We start from the raw sequence: 24,631 nt of genomic DNA, 5'->3' as shown, positions 1-24,631 counted from the left end.
TTTTGTATTGTTGTATTTCAATAAATTTTGTCTGTTTGCTTCTAAATAAAAATGCGTTACGTAATGAAACCAGTGCGGTAATGAACTACATTACGCAACTCAACTGACTGTAAATGAGTGTGGTAATAACGACTTATCCAAGCAGCCGTAGATAATAGTATGTTATACGCCAAGGTAGAGAAGACATTTTTTTAAGCCAGGTAGTTTATTAAATATAATAAAGAATAAAGAAGCGAGGCTTAAAATTGTCTTCTCTAGCGTGGTGTATATATTATTTTTTTCACTACTAGATTTAAAACCCTTTCTAATAATAATTATTAATTAAATTTGTTTGTCCGATGCGACGATCCGAGTTCTCATTTTTCAACGGTTGCTATGAAAATTGAAAATCGTCTGTCTACGTTAACCAATAAAATCAAAGAAAATCTTTCGTTGCTACGTGACGGCTGTTCATTATTGACCTTGGTTAATAATGAAAATTATTATTAATCTTGGGAGAGAAATTCTACTTCTGGGGTCGGTTCGAGAGTCAATAATGACGCCTTCTGAGACTAGTAGTGAAAAAAAGAATTTTATGCACAAGTAACAAATGAAAAATACACTGGATAATTTAATGTTTCCTAATTTAACGAAGGTAGCTCAGTGTGTGATGTGGATGTGTCTACCTCATTCTTCAGCGTCCGGAGTTAAATTTAATAAAAATTAAGACACGAAATGGACTACTGATTAAAACTTGTGCTAGTTTGTTATATGCTAAAGATATCTTAAGACTGAGTGGAGAAAACTGTTTTACATGGAAACCTCCCAGAATAATGCATAAGTATAATATCAATATCCAACACAAAAATAGGGAATCATCAAATGAAGAAATTGTGAAAAGTGTTTCTAAAAGAACGTATATCAACGAGTCCTGTGGAATTGTGTGGCTCTAAAGTACAGGGTTATTATAAATGTTTGTAGTCAACGAGCCCATGAAAACAAATGAAATTTTTTCTTTTGCCGTTCCATAGTTCAATACGAAAATGATACGAAGTAGATTATTATTCTTGACATTAGGAGGTTATGTTTACCTTCAAAAAATTCTTTGAATTATTAACCACAACAGTGAAGATTCGTTTAAAGAGATTGTTCCAACGTTTTAAAACCGTGAGTAACAGTGACTTAAATCCATCAAGACGGGATTTGTTATCAAAGTGAACTTTAAAGTTCATATGGTTCAATCCATCTCATACGGACAATAAAATTTAATTTTCTCTATTTCAGTTTTGTAAACTTATCCACTGGTGTTTAACCACAGGTGTGTAGAACTGAATTGTTGCTGTTAAATTATTCAATGGGTACTGAATCATTTTTGTTTTAAAAGTTTCAAGGAAACAATGTTAAGTACCACAAGATTCCAAAACTGTTGATGGAAAATGAGAGAATGAAATCATTGTAAATAGACATTTTATTTATGTGTTATATGGCAACAAATTAAAGCTATTTAACTGTCCAGCAAGGTTTTATTGTTGTTAATGTGCATTAAATGATTTCCAATGTTATAATGTGGAGGAGCAGGATACACAAGATGGGCGACGTCAGACAGGGGCATGTGTTGATCCAATCTGGAATAGTTGTTAATGAAATCAGCAACAAATATGGAAGAGGAGGTATACTTATTACTTCTAACGTCTCCCTGAGTACAATCAGGTTATGAACTTACAGCAGGACCACAAGGGCGTAGTAAAGGGGGAGGCCAGGTGGGCCCGGCCCACCCCAGAATCCTTCTGGCCCACTCCAGAATAAAAGTAAAACACATTAAAAACAAGATACATCTGCAATATCTATCTATCATCTGTCTGGTTTAAAGTCTGGCCCACCCCAGCAAAAAATCATTGCTACGCCCTTGCAGGACCATGCCTTGTTGGAAAAGAATGACAAATCCAAAGTTCTGTTATCATTTAGGTTGTTTAAAAACCAGCTGCAATATGCAACACGACGTGGATAATCTGCTGGTTTCAGTTCTTGAAACAATGACATTTTATAAGGGTGCAAATTTAATCTTTTCTTCACAATTTTCTGACATGTGCTCAGTGCTACACCTGACTGTGCTGACAGCAATGATGTTCTGGGATTTTGTTCCATTCTCTCTCTCAAAACTTCACCAACTTGAAGCCTTCTCGATGACTTTTCCTTTGAAGCATCTCTAGTTTTGTGTATTCACAATCCATCGAATGTGGGTCATTAAAGATTGTTCCTCTATCTCTAAATTAGGAAACTTTGCGAGATATTGATCCTTACATGATTGCATTCTGTTTTCATCTCGTACACCATTTTAATAAAATGAAATAATAATGAAAGTAGTCTGTTCCACGGTGTACCCCATTGCAATCCTAAAAATCCTTTTTATCCTAAAAAAAATGTGTTTAGGAGAAACTGATAATTAGAAGAGAGAATTTGGAAGAGAACAGTTAACCTGAAAATAAATTTACTTGAAACTTACAGAATTTTACTAACCTAACCTTGATCACTGTTGTATACTCATCGTCGTCGTCTGTGGTCTTAACACTCTTACTCTTAACTTTTACTAAAGACTTATTTTGATTCGAAGCATAGATTCGAAGGAAAAAAATGCGGTAATCAAGTGATTTGACATTAACAGCGACTTTTACCGTTTCAGTTGGTCAGGAGCTCACTCATACCAATATTCCACTAGATACAGTGCAGAATCGAAACAAGGCGGCACAAATTCATGGCCTACTTGGACTACAAACATTTATAATAGCCCTGTATATTCATCGAGACGAGTCACCAGCAAAAACAAACAACGATGCGTGATCATCACGTGCAATTCGCTATGCATGTTCTTATTGGCTCCCTTCTATTGCCCGATGCCGCAAGGCATTTCAGTCTGCAGTTGTATTCAATAGTAAGCGGTGTGCGTTATTATTTAAAGATGTCTGCAACAGATACAGCTTCTGAGGTTGAAATGTCACCTCCAAAAAAAAGAGAAAAAAGAACTTATGTTGGTAGTGCCGAAAAAAAAATTATTTTGAATATTTACAAAAACCTTATTCAGTTAAATCCTAACACGTCGATTTCTGAAGTTGTGCGTAATGCTGCTTTGTGCTCTGGAGTTTGTAAACGCACTGTATATAGAATCCTGAAGGAAAATAAAGAGCATCATTCTTTAAGTTCTCCTAAACGAACAAAAAATCGAGACTCACTTCTCAGTAACGTAGACGATTTTGATCGAAATGCAGTAAGAAGAAAAGTTCACGAGTTTTATTTTAGAAATGAACTTCCTACTATTGACAAAGTATTAAAGGTCGTAAACGACGATGATGATCTGCCTACTTTCAAGAGGGCAACTTTTTACAAGTTGTTGAAAGAATTAAATTTTAAATATGCTGGCAGAGGGAAAAAAAGTGCGTTAATTGATAAAGAAGAAATAATTGTTTGGAGAAGAAGATACCTACGCAACATTAAAGCACTCCGGCAAGAAAATAGAAAAATTTATTATTTAGATGAGACGTGGATAAATGCGGGACTCACAAAGAAAAAGGTTTGGGTCGATCAAACAGTCACATCGTCTCGGCAAGCTTTTCTTGATGGTTTATCAACTGGTCCCAAAAACCCATCTGGAAAAGGTAAAAGACTGATTATAGTGCATATCGGAAATTAAATGGGTTTCGTTGAAGATGGTTTGCTAGTGTTTGAATCACGAAAACAGGGCGACTATCATGAAGATATGAACGCTCAAGTCTTTGAAAATTGGTTTCAAAACATCCTTGAAAAACTAGAAGACGGAGCTGTAATCGTTATGGACAACGCATCCTACCACTCTCGTCTAGCAGAGAAAACTCCAGTATCGTCTTGGAAGAAAGCACAAATTAAAGAATGGCTAGATTCAAAAAATATTTCCTATGAAGACGATGCATTGAAGACTGAACTGTTGGACGTAGTGCGCCAAAATAAGCCCTCTAAAGTTTATGTAACAGATGAACTAGCCAAGAACCATAATAAATTAGTTGTTCGTCTGCCACCGTATCACTGCGAACTTAACCCTATTGAGTTGGTATGGGCAGATATTAAAAACTTTGTCGCCGCCAGAAACACCACCTTTAAATTGGCAGATGTTAAACGTTTATTTCAAGAGGCCATTTCACAAGTAACACCCTGTAAATGGAAAAATTGCGTTAAACATGTGATTGAAGACATGGAATGTAATTTTTGGAAATTGGACAATATTATCGAAGTCACAGTTAAGTCTCTGATTATAAACTTAAATTCAGATTCTTCGGAAAGTGACTCTGATACTCATTGAATTGATTGACAATTCTTTTTTGATATATTTTCTGTTTGGAATCGTAATGATATTTTATTTTATTATTATTTTCATTAGTAATATAAATTTTCTTTAAGAGTGACTTTACTCTTGTATGTAAAAGGCAGTGGTCTCATTTTTTTGTCGTTGCTTTTTCCTCACCTTCCCAAAAAAATTAATTATTTTACATTAGCAAAAGAACTATTTTGTATAAATTTGCTATGTCAATGTCATTTCAAAATTTGGTTAGATTGTCACAAATTTAAAAAATTTCCCTGCCTGATTATGTCCATGTCAACAAAGTGTCAAAAAAATTAGGAAAAAAATGACAAATGACAATTAATGTCATAGAACATAATGATAGATTATGATATTTACGACTGTTTTACAATGGAGCATTTTCGATTGCGTCAAAGATGACCTTGACGACCAAAATTTATTGCTCGCGACAGTATTTAAACAGATTAAAAAAACTGTCATATATTTGGCGCCCTCTTCGACAAACACGCAAAATTTGTGAGAAAATACAGTTGGCTTAAAAAAAACGGGAAATGAAATTTGACCTAATGTGAATTGGAAATTTAATTTGTCAATTTATGTCAATTTGTGTCTGTTTGACAGTAGTATTTCTGACACATAAGTGCAGTTTTTTAACCTAAATTCTAAAAGGTCGTTTCAAACTATAATAATTTAATAAAATCTGACAGAACTTTTTCTAACAGTTCCCGTTTTTTTTTGAAGCCAACCGTATTAAAAAAAAATTTGAGGGTTCTAATGTAAACTAATTATTACATGTGATACATCGTTGAATTCAGAAAAAAAAACCTCTTTTCAAAAATCATAAAATTTAACCCCTGTTGCCGTTAAAAAAAATCAAATTAGCTTTGTATCTCGAAAACAAATGAAGGTATAAAACTGAAAAAATTGCAAAGAATAGAATTTAAATGCTCTTAACTCCATACCAAGTCTCAAGGATTTCCGAGAAACCATTCTCGAGATACTTAAGGCTCTCTATCAGTACCGAAAATGTATACGAGAAAACACCCATTTTTTACCGATAAATAACATCTTTAATCTTCAATTCTAAAGGGAGATGGATATTTATACAGGATGACAAAGGTGTTTTCTATGTCAGGACAGGTTAATTATTTTTAAATTTTGATCCGAACGCCTTAAAAAACACAATAATTGAAAAACTTTTCATACATTTTTCTCCAAACCTATTTCTTTGCCAATCTTCAGACTTACACCAAAATGACGAGCATCTTGCGAACTAGGTAGGTGTGTGTTTACTTTTTTAGTAAATGGAATATAATTCTCTCTATTTAAAAATAATGAATCGAAGCAACGTAACTTTTGCATCGAAAAATTCCTCTTCGAGGGGTGATTTATAAGCCCTCATAATTTATATTGCCCCCCTAGAGAGCGGTCGGACTCGCCGCCTCGCTACTGCTTTAAATAGACACAGACCTAGGTACCAATTCTGTTTGCCGATTTTGTCTACAAATACTTCGACTGCGTCTTTAAAATTTAATTTCATACTGTCCGGTAGATGTTCGATTACATTATCAATAGAGCATTAAGCATTAAAAATCGGTAAAATAGGCAGGGAAAAAGGCATTAAAAATTCGAAGATAAACATTGACAATTAAATGTTGCTATAAGTATTATTGTTTCAGTGATTCACTGTACATTATAGAAAAAAAAAACATCATTTACAACAATCAAATACATTTTCTCAAAATTCACTGATTTTTGACAGATCTTACAAAAAAAAACACGAAAGCATCACTTGAAAAAATAAGACTTCTAAAGTTCCGCACAAATTTATTTAATTTGTCGGTAACTTTCGACATTATGACAGAAACGATTCTTATTGTAAAAAAATTGAAAGTGAACGAATATCACAGAAAGAAAGTAATTTCCAGGTAAAACGAGATAAAAGCAGAAAGGGGGATTTAAGTTACACTGTGGATTATAGGAAAACTCGAGTCAGGTAATGTAGATACCGTAATGGGATAGGATTTTCTATGAACTGTAGGTAAAGTTAGTTCGTTGCTGCTATGTATTCCATGAAAAACAAAATTTATGTCAAAATTGGCAGTTATATAAGCCAAATGGGCTTTTTTTAGGAAATGATCAATTTGAGTCCGGTAGGTGAGTTACAACAGGGAAGCAATACTTACCAGACTGTTTTATTTTTATAAATCAAATCTGACAGTGAAAAGTTAAAAAGTCAAAAAATATTCGGTCATTGTTGTAACATAACATATTTAGCCGTGACAACCAAAAACAAGATAGTGGAACGTATTGATATGAAAATACAGGGTGTTTCTGAAATAAGTACATTAATTTTAACTGGTAATAGAACTCATCAAAAGGAACAACTTTTCTCTCTGCCATTTTGGCGAAAAACGTTGCGTAGTGGCTTAGGAAAGATTTTCCTAAAACCGTTCATATCTCCAAAACTAAGCTACCTAAAAACGTGAAACAACCAGATTCTTACGAAGTGGATTTTTTGCTATACGGGTAGATTTCTTTGAATTTCGATTTCTGCGTTAAAACACGTTTTCTGGATGAAAATGGACATTTTTTTCATATTAGCGCTGATCTCAATTAGCCATTGCAGTATTTAGTGGCGTAGGGCTATTTTAGTGAAAAATCTCTCCAATTTTTTTTTTGGAATTAAACATCGTTTTTCGGCAAAATGGTAGATAGAAAAGTTGTTCCTTTTGACGAGTTCTATTACCAGTTAAAATTAATGTACTTATTTCTGTTACACGTTGTATGTAACTTGTGTTTCAACCTATGTTTATTGGCGCGTGGAGTTCCAGTATCGACATACAATTTCGGATTCATGGATAACTTGATTACAAATTAATTTGATCGCTCTTTATAAGATCACAAAATTCCAAATATATAATTCTTCTCGGAAGTTTTCCTAATCTGCCGTGTCCAAATTACCTGCCCCCTGGCTGTTTCGGCTAGCTAAAGGATCATTATTGGACGACACCGTTATTCATCCCCATTTCAGGTACAATCTTGAATATAAATTTGCTGTGTTTGTTTATACATATTTCTATTTATTTTGACTGCGTCCTAGTGACTAGAAGTTGAGTTATTATCCGAGTGCGTTTTAAAAATGGGTGTCCATGGTAAGAATAAGATTTCTACAAACGGTTACCGGAAAAGTATAAAACGTAGAATGAAGGCAATACGTAATAAGAGGTAAATATAATGAATATAATTTCTTTTTCAATTTTACTCTGTCTTACTTTTCGCAACTGTACGACACTTGCAATCTGCAGCTATGTTACTCGTATTTATTACAATTATGTTATTGTTACATGTTATTCTTATGCTTTTTTAGATCAAATCAGATCGTAGCAGACACTGAGCCGGTTGTTTGCGAGGACGTAAACGAACAGCTCCAGATGGAAGCTACAGGTAATTTGCCGGAATTGAACATTGTCACAGAAGATCCAAAGCATCAAGATTTTGGAATACAGGGTCGCCGTGTGGTAGATATACAATATTTTTTAACAAGTTTAAAAAACCTAAAGCATGATGGGTTTGGCTGCAGCTTTTTTGATATTGAAATTTTGTCAGAAACAAGGTACGGACTGAAAAGTATTTTCGTAACTAAATACAAAGTGTGTAATGTATCAAATACTGTTGCAACTGAAGCTGATTCAAATGTCAGTATCAATAAAGCTGCCGTCTGTGGCTCCTTGGCAGTCGGAATAGGATATTCTCAATTCACAGAATTGTGCGCGTCTCTTGACATACCGGCAATATCTCCTAATACATTTTCATCGCATGAAAAATCTTTGTCTGGCGTAATTAATCAATGCACACATGACTCAATTATAGAGGCAGGTAAACAAGAAAGAGCTTTGGCTGTAGAAGCAGGAGACCTGGATGTTGATGGTATCCCGTACATTTCTGTAATTGTTGATGGAGCATGGTGTAAGAGGTCTTACAAGACCAATTACAATGCTTCTTCTGGTGTCGCATGCATAATTGGTATGAGAACGAAAAAAATATTGTACATTGGCATAAAAAATAAATATTGTCAATTTTGCGAAAAATATCTCGCTCGCAAAATGGACATTCCTCAACATACGTGTCATAAAAATTGGGATGGTACATCGACTGCGATGGAGGCTCAAATTATTGTTGAAGGTTTTCTATCTTCTGTTGATATGCATGGCTTGAAATACAAAAAATTGGTAGGAGATGGAGATAGTAGTGTATACAATAAAATAAAAAATATCAAGCCATACGGACCCAATTTTTATGTAGAAAAAATTGAATGCAGAAACCATATTTTACGCAATTATTGTAATAAAATCAAAGAATTTGCAAAATGTACAAAATTTAGTCCGAAAATACGGTGTCTATTTCGTCATGTTTTGCGGTTCCGGACAGGAATAATTAGTGCTGTTTGACCAAAACATATTTTTGGTTGTCACGATCAATGTCCGTCATATTTCTGTAATGGCCCAAAAACTGACGAAGAAAATTTATGGATAGATTTTAAAAATAGTGAGGTTTTCTCAGATTTTAATAGACATTTAACAAGAGTAGCTAATAATGCATCCAGTTTATTACACGATGTTGACACGAATATGGCAGAATGTTATAATAGTGTTGTTAATAAATTGATTGGAGGGAAAAGAGTAAATTTTTCTAAAGGCGGATCTTACCAAAATAGAACTATCGCAGGTGTCGCAAATTTTAACAATAATCGTCCATTTTTCTATGAAGTTCAAAAAAAATTGGGAAACGTTGGAAGTTTTACGGAAAAATTTTGTTTGAAAAATAAACGTTCTAAAAAAAAATGTTTACGCAAACAGAAAATTATTTATCAAGCTGATAGTGATTACGGTATACCTACAGTTGAAGATTTAAGTGTAGATGAATATGAAGTAATTAAAAATGAGTTTTTGATTAATATTGAAAATTCCAATTGCGAAGAAATTGAACAAAATACTCGGGGACAATCTGTAAATCCAAAATGGCTTCAAGAACGGATGTACCGATTAACCTCTAGCAATTTTGGAAAAATTTGCAAGCTTCGACCAACCACTTCGACTGCATCGACGGTAAAAAATTTAATTTATAGTACAAATATCAAACGTAGCGCACCATTGCAACATGGCATTGTTAATGAAACAACGGCTCGGGAACTTTTTGAAAGTATCTACAGTTTACATGTTGAAGAATGTGGGATGTTCATTCACCCACAACATAAATTTTTGGCTGCCTCTCCAGATGGTCTTATCGATCAAGATGCCATTTTGGAAATAAAATGTCCGTACGCTGCTCGAAATATGGAAGTAGAAGATGCAGTAAAAAAGAAAATCATTGATTACTGTTACATTGAAAATAATAATGTAAAGCTCAAAGATAATCATAATTACATGTACCAAATTCAAGGTCTCTTGGAAATAACAAATCGGGAATATTGCTATTTTTTCATTTATACTTTTAAAGATTACAATTGCGAAATCATTAAGAGAAATAAACAATTTTGGGAAAATCAAATGGTCGGAAAATTGGAAAGATTTTATTCATCTGCAGATTTATTTGAATTATTAGATTCAAGATACAATAGAAATATGGCTATAAGAGATATTAAATGTAAAGATTTATAATGAAATAACTTTCCTCCTGAAATAATATTTTTATATTAAAATTATTTTCAATTATAACTCTTTTTTTTAGCATTTTTCTAATCGGTTGTCCTCTGTGATGTCTAGGATCCACTAATTTCGAAAGTAAAGCCCGAAAACAAAATTTTTCAAAGTGATTTTCCATAATTTCACATTCTATTGCCTTTTTTATTTATACCATATTTTAAATCCAAATTTATTTTCTTTTTTCCTTTCCAAATTTACTAGCCGTAAGTCGAATTGATCGTTCTCTATACCATTCAGGATTTTAATTGTGTCCTTGAGTTTTTTTTTCGAGACGTCAGCTTTCTGTTTTCCATTCCATTTTTTATTTTTCTATATTACCATTATTTAAAACTCTAAGTATTTAAACTTTACACAAATGTCTCAAATAAAGTACTGTTTACAAAATTATCATAAACAATTCCCCTTAACTGGTCACTGCCTTTATTAAAAATATCTAGCACACTCCCAAGATATGGTTTGATGCATTTAAAATATCGTTTCTCAAATTTTCAGCTTTTGCATGAATGAAATTGCTATTCTAAATTTTTAAATATTTGTACGTAAGAAGTTTTTAATATTTATGTCTGCCTTTGGATTTTTTGCTATATAGTTTATTGAAAGAATTACGCAGAATATGGTTTCGACTTTCAATTTTTTATAACGCGACAGTATATTCAGTTATTCATGTTTGATTTTTTATTGTTTGTTTAAATATGTGTACATACCAAATAGTTTTTTTTTGTTAGGGAGTATGGCTATTGGCGAGACCCCCTTTATAGGTCAACGCATTGCCAATAGTACCTCATTAGGTGATGTGGAAATCTATTGAACTTGAAAAAAATCAAACATGGATGTATTATACCTATAATTTATTTCATATAAATGTTCAAGTGAGCTGTGCATGTATAAAAGCACGTTTAATTTAGTTACATTACAAAAGTAACATTTATGATAGATCCCTGATCCATTATAGGTTATCTCCAATAAATCTTTACTTGATGAAAATACGGTGTGATCAAGAATGACTGAGTCTGTTGGTAACAAATAATGTATATTTATTTAATTATGAAAATAAACTGATTTATAATTTCAAAATTTTTGTTTTCCTACTTATAAATTTAAATCATATCCTGGGGAATCCGACGGAAATTTCGTAAAGCGGCTCGGGATTTAGAAACAGGGCAGAGGGTAGCAGGTAGTCTCCTTTGGGCGAAGTGCTGCTCTTCACACTAGGAGGTAACAAATACTAATCCCCTCATTATTAGCACTGCATGGTAGTGCCTGTCGTAAAACGGTCAGCAGGTGTTGTATGGTTGGTTGTATAGTTACGAAATAGATATTTTCGTTGGGTGATGGGCACCCTTAACTCTTGTCCTACTTTGTAGCGACCTGTATATTCGCGCTGACGATTTTACGTAAGGCGCTATTGCTTGAAGTTGGCATCTAGCGATTCACGTGCATTTGTTTTGATGCGGTGACTCGTCTCGATGAATATACTTTTCGGCCTCCCAATCTGGGAAATATAGCGTTACCTTACACTTTAGGTCAAGGGAGGTGCGATTTCCCGTACAATGTCAAAAATTTCTAGTGGAATGTGGGAAAAATCTAGTGGAGTACGGGAAAAATGTGCGGACACCGTTGATTTATTCTTTTCACAGTTACTTTAAAATTAAAGTGTCCATACGTTACTTTAATTTAGTGTAAAAAAACACATTTCCCTGTATAATTTTTCCGATAAATGTGTTTGTTTAATTTATATCGATCGAAAAAGAAAATAATCGTAACAGGGAAAATACAACCTATTGGGTTGGCAGCTGTATATGTCAAAAAGTTTGACAATTGTCAGGTATTTCATAAATATCTGCAAAATTGCACAATAAAACTAAACCACAGAAGTTGATATATGGTTTTGTGTACCTACTTTATCCAGTACTAGCTGTTAGTGCTAAAGTGCAACTGGAAAATAAAAATAAACAAAACATCTAACCCCAAAATCTTGTATTCACCTGAAGAAAGATGATTCGTTTTCACCAGGAAGTAGTGGTTAAGTACAAGACATTTTAATAATTTGCAACATTATTAACATAATTTATTTTGTAAAATTACAGTTGTAAACATTATTGTTACAATTCTCCACTTTAAAGAACAATGCAGAAACAATTTGGTAACTGTCAGCTTTATTACTTCTGGGTTGAATGTCAATATGTTGTACTGGTGCTTCTCTTACGGTACTGATGATGGAATTCTCAATGTTGGATGGTTACATTGGAAGCAACTGCTAAAAATTCAAGTAGATTAAAGCACTGTATCGAAGTTAGTGACACAACTCACCATTGTTTGAGCTGTAGCTGCAACACAGTACATTTTGTTTTTGATGTTGAAGGAAGGCCATCAGTCATCACAAATCATTTTAGGAACTTCAATCTTGTGTCCATAGGGCAATCGAGGTTCAAATATTTGTCAATTTTATTTGAAATTATTTTAATACCAATTTAACCTGACTTCCATATATTTCTTCACAGTTTCAACCCAGTTTGGATTGGTAATGGCAAACGATCTACAAATATTGGTTTTTGTGTCAGTTATCAATATAATATCTTCTCTTGACATTTTCCATTTTCAGAGTATATAACTCCTTTCGGAGACAGGCACCACAAACACCTATTAATAAAACTGTCTGTAATAAAATATGGTTTATTAAAAATGTGTGAATTAAAGAATAGTTATTACATACTTTCGTGAGAAAAAATTGTCCTATGTAACGTTGTTTCGATTTTTGTGGTAATAATTCAGAATTTAGTCCTGCCACTAGTACTGCCTCTGGTGTCACATTTAACTCACTCTATATTATATACTAGACATTTTTTTCACTCGATTAATACACCAGAATCAAATTTTGAAGCACGACCGTGAAAATTTAGCCGGCAAATAATTTGTTAGGAAAAAAACAAATGAGCGGTCACGGTCGTCAAGGAATTGATTCCACAGCATTCGATTCTTTATTGACGATGTCAAATTCTACAATAAAATTAGTCTTGATTTTTAAAAGATTTAATATTTTGGTCAGCCGAAAAGTCTAATACAAATGTCGTACGGGACGTATTTTCCGGCCCTCCAACTAATCAGGCACTCGGCTGCGCCATCGTGCCCGAAACCAGTTGTCGTGCCGGAAAATTCACATCCCGTACTCTAATGTAAATAACTATTACATAATAATTTTATTGTGTCAAACTGTTCAACCGTTGAAGCCGTCAAATGTGAAATTATTAAATCTTAGTGTAGGACGGCGCAATATGTGACCGTGAATTTTGCGTTTTTGCTCCCTTTTTCTTTGATAGTTTTTAAGACGCTACACGTTACGTGAGTCATATTTAAAAAGCTCTTTGTTAGGAAAACGTTCCTGAGTTTGGAATAAAAGGATGTTCTTAAACAAAACTGGATCGTTGTTTATATTTTCAAGCCACTTTTGTGCAAAAGTTGGTTATTGTGGTCACTGAGTGACCTGTTTCTGTTGGTGTTGTGGTGAGTTTACCTATTTTAATAATTGATTTTGATAAGGATCATGGCCATAATTAAATACAATTAGTATTGTGAGTCTTTAAGGTCCGGTTGTATAAAGCTTAGTTAACATTGTGTCAGCTAACAACGCGTCAAGTCGGAAATCCGTCTATTTGATTGGCTGATTCAAATAAAATGTTAAATATCCTCCAATCAGATCGCTTGACATTATGTTAACTTTAACAACGACTTGACATCGCTTTATACAACCGGGCCTAAATGTTTTATAATTAATTGGGGGTCGCTAACTGGGATCAGGACCGCTCGTGATTAATAATAATTAATTGAGAGTCGCTGACTGAGATCGGGACTGCTCGTGAGTGATAATTAATTGAGATATTGATGTTGACGATGATCATGTTGTTAACTTGATTCGAGTCATGATGACAGTTGATGAGATAGCGAATTTTGAGATGACTGAGCCCAGACATGTCGAGCTAATTAACTAGACTGTCCACCTTTCCTTTGTTTCCGGCAACTGTACGCTAGCAGAGACCGTGCAGCTGCTAGTGGTGTGTAATTGATTGTGATCGCCAAGAGTAATAGCACAGTATAGAACCATAAGAATCAGTAGTTTCACTCGGCGGCGGCACCTTTTATCTTTTTGTCATCAAATTGCACTGCGCAAATCACCCACGAGTTGCCAGTGGCGTAGTTAATTCCAAACCATACGGGTAGATGTGAGAGTTAAAACCAGGCCGGAAATGAAAATGACATTAGAGGATGCAAATATTATTTAATATTTTTCGAAGGGAATCAGTGGGAATAAGGGAATACATAACTTAAACAATTTTTATATACAGGTGCGTCTTAAAAAACGCCGTAAGCTATATCTCCGTTATTTATGGTTCAATTTAAATAAAACAAAAACTGGAATAAATCACTTTAAAAACTCTATAAGCATAACGTAGACTATTTTGTTTTCCAAAAATCATTCAAGGTCAGATGACAGTCAACATTATTTTTTCAAATAGCTTGGTATATTTTTTTATTCCTATTTTGAAAGAGATTATTTTTCTGAATCCAACGATATGCTGCATGTCAGAATGCGCTTAATAGTAACCCAGAAAATAAATATGTAAATAAAATCGCAAATAGCAGCGGTCTTCCCACTGCGCAGTCACCTGCGAGTTGGTCTCGAGCTCGAGAGGGGGTGGTGTCCAATGGGCTGCGAGTACGGCCGCGGGTGAGGCGGTGAGGGTAGTACGAGGCAGCGCCACCAAGAGCCTAGTAACGGAGCGTAACGGTACTAACATGCCTATTTTTACTACAAAACGTATTAATTACGTTTTGGAAATGCATGAGAATAAAATTTCCGGATATTAATCAATGGACGAGGGCATATTCGATTCGGTAAGAAAATCGCAACGACACAGACATTATGCTTCTTAAATTATAAATTTCTGACAAAAAAAAAATCAAGTTGTATAACAGAATTATCCTTGACAACGGAAAAAAATTGAGATTTTTAATAAATAAATGATTTTGATTGGCTGAAAAAATGTCCACTTATTAATTTCATGTTGGGTTAGCTAGGTGCAAAAAATTTCCAGGAAATCTCTATATTGTTATAGAAACGACACCGAATTCTGTTTTTCTGTTGGCTATTTTTAAGTGTCGTGTGATTTTCTGTTGTAAGACTCGAGTTGATTAAAATGTAACACTTGTGTCAAAACGTCAAAAAATGACACTCGTAGTTGCTAATCAAGTTTCGATTTAAAATATGATATGCATGTGTTACATTACTGAATTCACAAAAAAATACTCTTTTCAAAAATATCAAATTTGACCTCCCGTCCCATTAAAAAAAAAATAATTTGGCCTTGCATCTTCAAAATAAATGATGTTAAAAAATTGAAAAAATCTCAGACGATAGAATTTAAACACTTCTAATAAACCCTGCTAAACAATTCTGAAAATATTCAGCTGTATCCATACTTTTTGGCGACCTGTATGTACTTCAAAATGTGTTTTAGTTATTTTTCTTGGAATTTTTTTCGTAATTCGTCACCCACCCGGTCCCATACCTAGTTTCTACCGTAGTTGTGAACATAATTTTTTTGTTTAATATGTGTGGCATTATATTTTGTTTTTTTTTTAGGGTGGTTAAAAGAACATAAGACAGTAGCAACTGCTAATAAGAATGATCCAAATGAAGCATATTGCTTATATTGCCACACATCATTAAGAGAACATCACACCGACCTGAAAAAACATGCTACTACCAAGGTTCATACAAAAAACATGCAAACTAGGATTGTCAAAAAACATGAGACTGTTAAGCATTATTGTGAGTAAAAGCCTGTTTTTTTTAAATATTGAATATTACAAAATTGTAATTTTTAGTTAAACCAACTTCACTTACAAAAGACCAAAAAATACTAGAACTAAAACTGTCAATGTTTGTCTTGAAGCATACTTCCATAACTGCAATTGACCATCTGTGTGAACCACTGAAAACAGAGAATTATGGTGAAGGAAATATTTTTTCAAATCTTGAATTACATCACTCTAAATGTGAATGTCTCATTAGAAATGCTATTGCTCCGTCTATTTTGCAAGATATTATCAAAAATATTGGTCAACGTAGATATTCTATAATACTCGATGAGTCAACAGATGTATCTGTAAACAAATATTTGGCAATTATGTGTCCGTTACTTTGATGGTACAAAAATTATAACTGATTGTTTGGGGTTAATAGAAATAGAACATGCAACTGCAGAAGACTTGTGTTGATCTTTAACTCAGTTTTTAAAACAAATTTCTTTGCCTCTAAGAAATATGTTAGCATTAGGGACTGATGGAGCCGCCAATCTGTGTGGAAAAAATAAGTCATAATTCACCTTATTAAAACATGATATACCTGACTTAATATTAGTGAAGTGCACTTGTCATTCTATAAATCTGTGTGTATCAAAGGCATGTGCTGAACTTCCAACCTGTTTGGACTTCTTAGCACATGAAGTTTACAATTGGTTCAGTCATAGTCCTCTTAGAAAATTGCAGTATAAAAAAATATATAATTTAATTAATATAAACGAAGAAAAACATTTTAAAAACTTAATTCAACTTTCATCCACAAGGTGGTTATCGCGTTATAAACTTAAAACATTTTTTGGTATGGTGGGAGTAACTGAGAAATGTTATAAAAGTAGAATGATATGCGACATTTTAAATGATGACAAAGTAAAAGTTTATTTTCAAATAATTTTACCCATCTTGCAGGAGACAAATAATCTGAATCTACGATTTCAAAGCGATGAATGTGACACTGGTAGTGCATATACTCAGCTTTTTGTGACAATCCAATCGTTAGCGCAACGGTTAATAAAACCTTTGTTTTTAAATATACCGGAACCTAAATCAGATTTAAAAATTCTCAAAAAAATTGGAGAATGTATTGAAAATGAATTGTCTTTTTTACCAGTTGACATTGCTGATTTAGGTTACCAAACCAATACATTATTAAATGAAGCAAATTGTAGTGATTTGGATTTGGAAATTAAAAACAGATTTTTTAAATTTATGGTCAAATTGCTAAAAGAATTAATAAGTAGAATGCCAACAAACATAGAAATATATAAAAATATAAAATTGTTAAATCCTGCTTGCTGCCTCAACACGCAACAGCCTGTTAATTTCAGTGATTTGCCTCTCATAGAATTTATACTTCCTGGGGAGGATAGATACACTGTTGAAAATCGGTGGCGGAAAATTGCACTAATTGACAGGAAAACGGAATTTGTGTCAAATAATTTTGTTGCACCAAATAATGTTTTACAGTTTTGGCCAGTAGTACATAATTACATAGATGGTTCTGGTCAACAAATATTTAAAGAATTGTCAAGCGTTGTTTTAAAAATGCTTTCCCTTCTCCAATTAGTAAGGCTGTTGTTGAACGAGTGTTCTCAGTAATGAACAACGTTAAACCAAAAGTAAGAAATAAAATGAAACTCACTGCTTTAAATGCTACGAGTATCATTATTACTAGAATATATTTATATTCTAGAAATATATGTTGTAATAATTTTTCTCCAACAGTGTCCATGTTAAACTTATTCAATTCAAATATTTATAATGAAAACACTAATAATGTTGATATATCTGATAATTTAGACATTGCCCTAGAATTATTGTCTAATGAATAGAATGAGAAATGAATAGTTAGATACTACGTACATATTTAGATTGTAACTTTTTAGCTACTTTAGTATAATTTATGATAGAAGTTATCCCTTTCAAATATTCTTGTATAAATATATTTTTTGTAATAATTTTTCTCCAACTGTCTATGTTAAAATTATTTAATTCAAATATTTTTAATGAAAATACTTATAATGTTAATATATCTGACAATTTAGAAATTGCCCTTGAATTATTGTCTAATGAATAGAATAATAATAATAATAAATAGGTAGTTAGGAACTATTTAATTGTTATTTTTTAGCTACTTTACTATAATACAGGGTGACTGACGAAAAACCTTTGACGCTGTATCTTACTTATTCTTCATCCGATTTGAATAAATGACACATCAGATGAAATAGTTCGAAAAGGACTTCATTATTATCCTATTCGATATTTTTTTCGACATCTATTTTTTGACAGACGATAGCCAACTTTTTTTTTTCAAATTACACTCTATATATTTTTTTATTCGTTCTTATAAAGAATCTTCTTCTGAATATTCGTGCATTAAAAGAAAAAACAAAAAATGTATTTTAATTGAAAAAAATTGAAAATCAAAAATCAAGTAATCAAATTTGTAAACAATACAAAATCTATTCTAGTTGCTCACAATTTCCTCAATGCTGTTGCAGACACTGTCGATACCTTCTAGAAATACCCACCTTTGCATTCAGTAAAAAATGTCGAGGTTTTTCCTGACATACTGGCACTATCCACTTTCTTAACTCTTTTTGGGTACCTGGTGGGGTCAAATAAACATTCTCTCGAAAGTTTCAAATGAAGATAAAGAAATCCAATGGATTCAAATCTGGGGATGTAGCGGGCCATCGAATAGCTCCATGAGCACACATTCATCGTTCACCAAAATGATTTAAATGATTTAAAAATACAAAATTCATGCGTGCATTACGTGGTATGGCGCCGTCCTGATGAAACACGACTCTATTCAACACTGCTAATGGTATCTCATCCAGAAAGTTGCTTATTTTGTTTGATCAAGACTGCTATCAATAAAAAAGGGACCCACTAGTCCATTCTATCTCCAAAAATGCCACACCACACGTTAACACTAAATCGTCTTTGGAAATTTTCTTCCACAGCAACATTATTATTATTATTATCAAACTGTTTTGACAAATGAATATTCAGAGCTTACTTAGTCATTTCGAGCATTTAGAACAAACTTCGCTCGTTTATTTTTGTCACTTGATTTTTAAATTTTGTACATTTACTCTTTAATTTCTCGACTTTTGTTTAATGAATGGGTATATTTCTTCGCATTTTTATATTCAGAAGATAAATCTCTATAATACTGAATAGAAAAAAATGTACAGTGCTATTTGAAAAAAAGAAGCTGATATTCATCTGTCAAAAACTGGACACAAGAATTTTTTTTTATTAAGTTGATACTGAAGTGTCTTCAAAATTATTTCATTTGACGTGTCATATTCAAATCGGATAAAAAATAAGCAAGATACAGCATCAAAGGTTTTTCGTCAGTCACCCTGTATATGATAGAAGGTATCCCTTTCAAATATTATTAGATGAACATATTTTTTTTTGTTCTTAAAAATGTTTTTTTGTATGTATTTTTAATACATTTTAAAAACTCAAAGAATAATGTTTCATTTATTGAAAATTATTTTGAATTTCCCGGTTGGCGATTTTTGGCGACTTACGAGTCATCTGGTGGCGACATAGTAACATTTCAATCTGGAGACCCTGCCAACCTAGTACGCATGAATTGCCTGGTTAGAGCAACCGAGCAACAGTGCTCCCGAAGATGGACTCGACAGTTCGACCGCTCCAGAGGGCCAGTGGTAACAACATTTATATCCAAAATTTTGATATAAATGTTGTTACCACTGGCCCTCTGGAGATTCCAAATTTGAAACCAAAATTGGGCCTTTCCTTTTAAGAAAACGAAGATGGCGTCGATTTCCCTTATTTCCGAAAGTATCATTTTGAAAATGTTTTATTGGAACTTGGAGCAGTCGATTATTGTCAACTATATAACAATGTTCATACTAATATAGTCCCGACAAAATAAATGTGAATCCTGACTTATTAGCTCAAACTAAAGTAACGCTTAAGGTATAAGATTATATGGCAGCACTAAAATTATTCCAATAATGGAAACCAATATTGGCGTTGAGATGGTTGTCTCGGCTCGTGCAGCTGCATCCCATTTCCTTGGTTCAGGGCAGGGATTAAAAATTTGCGATAGAACATGTTTTTGATGTTTATTGTAAATTTTGTGATTGTAACGAAATTCCCTTTAGTACTTTGTGTCTTGAAAACAGTAAAGATGATTTGTAATAGTATTGTATAATTGTCCGTTTACTCTAAGGTTATATTGGGGCCGTAAAAGTAGTTACCTCCTAATAAGCTGCCCCTTTGTGTGGGCAATTCATATTTCGACAAATTTGCCTCAGTCCCACTCTGAACGAAACAACCAGCCGGGTTTACCTGCTGTTTACAATCACAAAATGTTTTCTATTGTAGACAAATCAACTTTTACACAATGGAATAATTCTACGGCCCCAATATAACCTTAGAGTAAACGGACAATTATATATTTAATAAATAAATTTAATTTCATCGGTAGGCATTTGTTTTGAGGCCGGCTCTGGAATTCACAACAGAGAATTGCTTGAAGCATGATTTATGGTTGGGCTGACCGCCTACTGCAATTGCGACAAAAGGGACGTTTATCTCCGGTCAAATACTTTTAAAGGGCTATATAATCTTATACAGGGTCTCTATAAATGATTGTCTGGTCAAGCCAGCCTTGGAAAAAAAATTTACTGTTCCGCTTTTTTGAAACCGATGCCAAATTCTAGTTCGTTTTCACGGTCACTTCTGACATTAGTGACTGACGTTTCGTTTGCGCTTGTCAGTCGAGTTTTGGTTCCTTATATTCGTTTTATCGCAGTTAATCACAGTTAATATACACCAAAAATCTGTATTTTTCAATAAAAATTGCAAGTACGTCCGCTTTTAGAGGTAAATACACTGGCAAAATTTGTGAGGTTATGCTTTAATGTTTTATGTTTTATTTTAGCTTTATTTTCTTTACAATGGTGTATTCTGTTGAACAGAACACGTTCATTGGTGTTTTTTACTTTTGAAATGGAAGGTTTAGTAATGGGGAATTATCTGTTTGTAAAAATGAATTCCATCAAAATATCTGAACAACATTGTGAACAGATTTTTAACAATCAGAACAATTAGCAAGGGTAAATCATTAGGATGACCACCAGTATCTAATGAAATACTCGAGGATTTGAAAGAAATGGTGGAAAAGACTCTGCAGATATCCATAGCCTGTTTATCTCAACAATCTGGTGTACCACGATGCACTTGTCACAAAATCATTAAAAATAGGCTACAACTGCATCTTTATAAAATTAGTGTTGTACAAGAACTCCAACCTGCAGATTATCCAAGTTGTGTTTAATAATGTATTCAGTTTGAAAATCACCTCAATTTCATAATTTGGAGTGCTGAGAATCCACACCAATTTGTAGAGACTCCTTTACATGTTTTGAAAATTGGTGTGTGGAACTGTGGATAGCAGTGTTGCTGTACCCTTAACTAAGAAATGCTGCAAAATATTTTTGAAAATAAATGAAGAATTGTCAAGTGTTTAGAAGTTAAAGGGGGACATTCTCAATCTATTTTATAAAAAAATACCTATTTGTTATCGTTATTTAGTGTTGTAAATTATGTTGTTGAATACATTTGATTTTATTGAAAAACCAGTAAGACTTATTTGTTATGAAAAACACTGTTATTTATATTGGAAGAAAAAATGGGAGTCAATACCATATTGGACAATTCAGTCTAGGTCGTATTTACCACTAGCATAAAACAAGAAATGTGAAAGCACTAAAGCAGACAAAAAGGCAGTATCAAGTATTGTATTGTGGTATACAGGGACAAGGTGTTCTCAATATTTATCCATTTGGATTTGTTCTCATACCAATTCCTGTACATTGTGTGGCGGTACGATGGGGGCAATAATTGTTCCTCTGTTGGTGTTGATATTAAATAATAAATAATAAATTAATGTTAGCAAGAGTAAAGCACAGTTGAAACTTGTCTCTGGTTAAAAGCCAACAACCTAACCTGAAAATGTGACATTCATTATTTGCCGAACAAAGCGGCACATTCAAAATTTGACAAGTTTCCATGGCTGGCTGGACCCGACAATCATTTATAGAGACCCTGTACCTTAAGCGTTACTTTATTTAACAACATGATAACGATAATAAAGATTTATGGTAGATCATTCTCGAAAAGGAGCAGCGAGTTTTCGAAATTCTCTACCTGCAACTTTGCTGATTGATAAATGATAACCATCTGTTCCTCATCACAAATCTTTATCTTTACATTTTTATTTGAACATGTTAAATAATTTGACGTAGGTAATCAAGTCAGGATTCACATTTATACGATTTTGGCAAATCAAAAAGTTTCTAACGAACGGAACGGGCTACGTGAATCAGCGTGTATTTTCCGCATAATGTGGATATAGACTTCATTATTTTCAATGAGTTGTAAGCAAACCTATAATAGATTTCCCGGGCAATGTAAGCACATTATCTCACCCTTTACCTTTACCGTAACATCATTATTATTGTGTTCTGTCTCTCAGGCTCATATCATCGCCTCAGAGTTGTTCATTACAGGACTAACACCTATTTTGTTAAACATATCGTCAAATACTTGATAAAAGATTAGTACCAAAGTACTTACCTGAGATCTTCGCAATCTATCTACATTCTTCCAGTTTATTTGAGATTCGCACCGAAATTTGGATGCCTCCAAACAGTTTTTCACAGCACGATTACTTTTAATACGATTTCTCAGTCCTTGCACCTGAATTTATTTTTTAAACCACAAACACAAACACGTGCATTACCGTTCGGAGAACACCGAGACAACAATAACAGAAAAAAAGGTTATGTATGCTACAAACAACCCGCAGTTTTGTATATTCACAACTGAAAATTTAAAAAATATATGCATCTTCATGAGGGCACTGTTTTAGAGGCTGCATAACTTACAGGGTGTTAATTCCTGAATAAATAGTGTTGGGCATAATCAAGGCGGTCTCTATTTTAAAATGGAGGCCGCCTTGGCATAATCGATAATTAGGTATACAGAGTGATCAACAAGAAACCAAATCAAGAGTGCTACCTCATCTTTTGTTTTATCGAAACGTATTTCTAACATGGATCAGCCGCTTTTATTTACTTGCTGTGCACACTCGTTTTGTTGGTTGCCTATCTCTCAAAAATCTATTATTAATTGCCTTTATAATTTTTTTGTAATTCATGAATAATAGATTTAAAAGAAAGTTATAATTAATTATTGATTGATTAGTCGCCATGTCGCCTGGGCGGGATGACGATTCCGACTCGAGCTCCGAACAAAGTAATGAAAAGTGCAGAAAATGCAGGCGAAAAGTGTTACATGCATCAGTTAAGTGTGCAAAATGTAATGAGATATATCTCGAAAGGTGTTTTCAAATATTAGTTGACAAGGGTAAAAAGTTTTGTGTGATAACCGACAGCATGATGCTGTGCGAGGAACACTGCAGGCAGATAAGTTGCGTCGAGGAGACCTTTCAAAGAGTAGTGAAAGAACTCAAGCAGGAAAATTTGGCTCTGAAAAACGAAAATAGTAAGTTAATAACTGAAAATTGTAGTCTAAGCTCCGAAATCGAAGCCCTTGGAATGGAGATTAATAAGTTAAAAAATTGCGATAACAGTTCCGAGTTGAAGGAAAATAGTACTGATATCACCGTTATAAAAACGATTACAGATAAATTTAAGGCTGATTTAACGAAGTACTTCTCTTCGCTAAAAAATGATATAAACATACACGTTACTCAGAAGTTTAATGAGCTGGGAACAGGGTTATCGCCGTCAATATCTTCGCCAAAAACTTACAGCGAAATTGCTAAACAACCCAAGGATGTAGTAATTCTTCAACCAAAGGTTCTTCAAGACTCTCTTTCTACTATGAAAAATTTAAAAGAACAAATTAATTTAGCTGAAGTTGGAGTAGGAATAACAAAGATTAAGCATCTCAAAAATGGAGGAATTTCAGTCGCTTGCAACAATGCTGATGAAAGGATTAAATTGGAGACTGAGGCAAAAAAAAAACTTGGAGATGCGTACAGTGTTAAGAAAACAATCCTGTACAACCCAAAAATCAAAATTGTAGGTTTTAGCGAGGAACTCAACGAGGAAAACCTGAGAAACTGTTTAATTCAACAGAATTTATCTCTTAAAAACATCAGCGGTACTTTTAAACTGATTACCTGCAAGAAAATGAAAAAAAAATTTAGCAATTATCGAAGTTGATCCTCTTACTTTCGCCGACTTTATGAAAATGGAATCTGTGTGTATCGGATGGAATATCTGTAAAGTTTATGAACACGTAAATGTTTTACGGTGTTTTAAATGCGTAGGATTTAATCACACTAGTGAAAAGTGCAAAGAAGATGTTTCTAAATGTTTGAATTGTTGCGAGGAAGGTCACGACGAGAAGGATTGTAATAATAATTCCGTGTGTGTTAACTGTTTGAAGTTAAACAAATCCAACAATTTAAATTTGAAAGTTGATCATTCGCGATTCAATTACTCATGTGAAGTATATAAAAAACAAGTGTCAGTTAGTAAAAGCAAAACGCGCTACTCCATGTAGCAATCAAAGTGCTGCAGTGTTGTAAAAACAGGTATCCTCTTTTTGCACATCCAGTGTTTAATAAGATAAGAAACAAAATTCAGGAACTTGAGGTTGTATTAGAAACTAATAAATTTGATATTTTATGTTTCGAAGAACACTGGCTGGTCGAGTCTGAGGCGAGTTGTTTTAC

The 24,631-nt window shown here is 33.4% G+C and overlaps 3 long non-coding RNA genes across 4 annotated transcripts; 1 reads left to right on the top strand and 2 right to left on the bottom strand.

The window, feature by feature from the left end:
* Positions 1 to 1,429: 1,429 nt before the first annotated feature.
* On the bottom strand, positions 1,430 to 13,257 carry LOC138127638 (uncharacterized). 2 transcript variants are annotated; one of them, XR_011158302.1, is made up of 3 exons: positions 12,725 to 12,862; positions 2,483 to 12,667; positions 1,430 to 2,390 (listed from the first exon to the last, which is right to left on the bottom strand). It is a non-coding gene; the product is annotated as an uncharacterized lncRNA (long non-coding RNA). The 2 variants fall into 2 exon arrangements; XR_011158301.1 differs by having other exon boundaries at positions 1,430 to 12,667; positions 12,725 to 13,257.
* Positions 13,258 to 13,373: 116 nt separating this feature from the next.
* LOC138127648 (uncharacterized) lies at positions 13,374 to 16,236 on the top strand. Its single transcript, XR_011158321.1, has 3 exons — positions 13,374 to 13,512; positions 15,650 to 15,838; positions 15,895 to 16,236. It is a non-coding gene; the product is annotated as an uncharacterized lncRNA (long non-coding RNA).
* A 4,536-nt stretch (positions 16,237 to 20,772) lies between these two features.
* LOC138127649 (uncharacterized) lies at positions 20,773 to 22,708 on the bottom strand. Its single transcript, XR_011158322.1, has 2 exons — positions 22,501 to 22,708; positions 20,773 to 22,442 (listed from the first exon to the last, which is right to left on the bottom strand). It is a non-coding gene; the product is annotated as an uncharacterized lncRNA (long non-coding RNA).
* Positions 22,709 to 24,631: the final 1,923 nt, after the last annotated feature.

The sequence above is a fragment of the Tenebrio molitor genome, chromosome 4, assembly GCF_963966145.1.
Source record: "Tenebrio molitor chromosome 4, icTenMoli1.1, whole genome shotgun sequence".
NCBI classification, from domain to species: domain Eukaryota; kingdom Metazoa; phylum Arthropoda; class Insecta; order Coleoptera; family Tenebrionidae; genus Tenebrio; species Tenebrio molitor.
The sequence above is the reverse complement of the archived record's forward strand: the minus strand, read 5'-3'. Positions and strand labels throughout refer to the sequence as shown.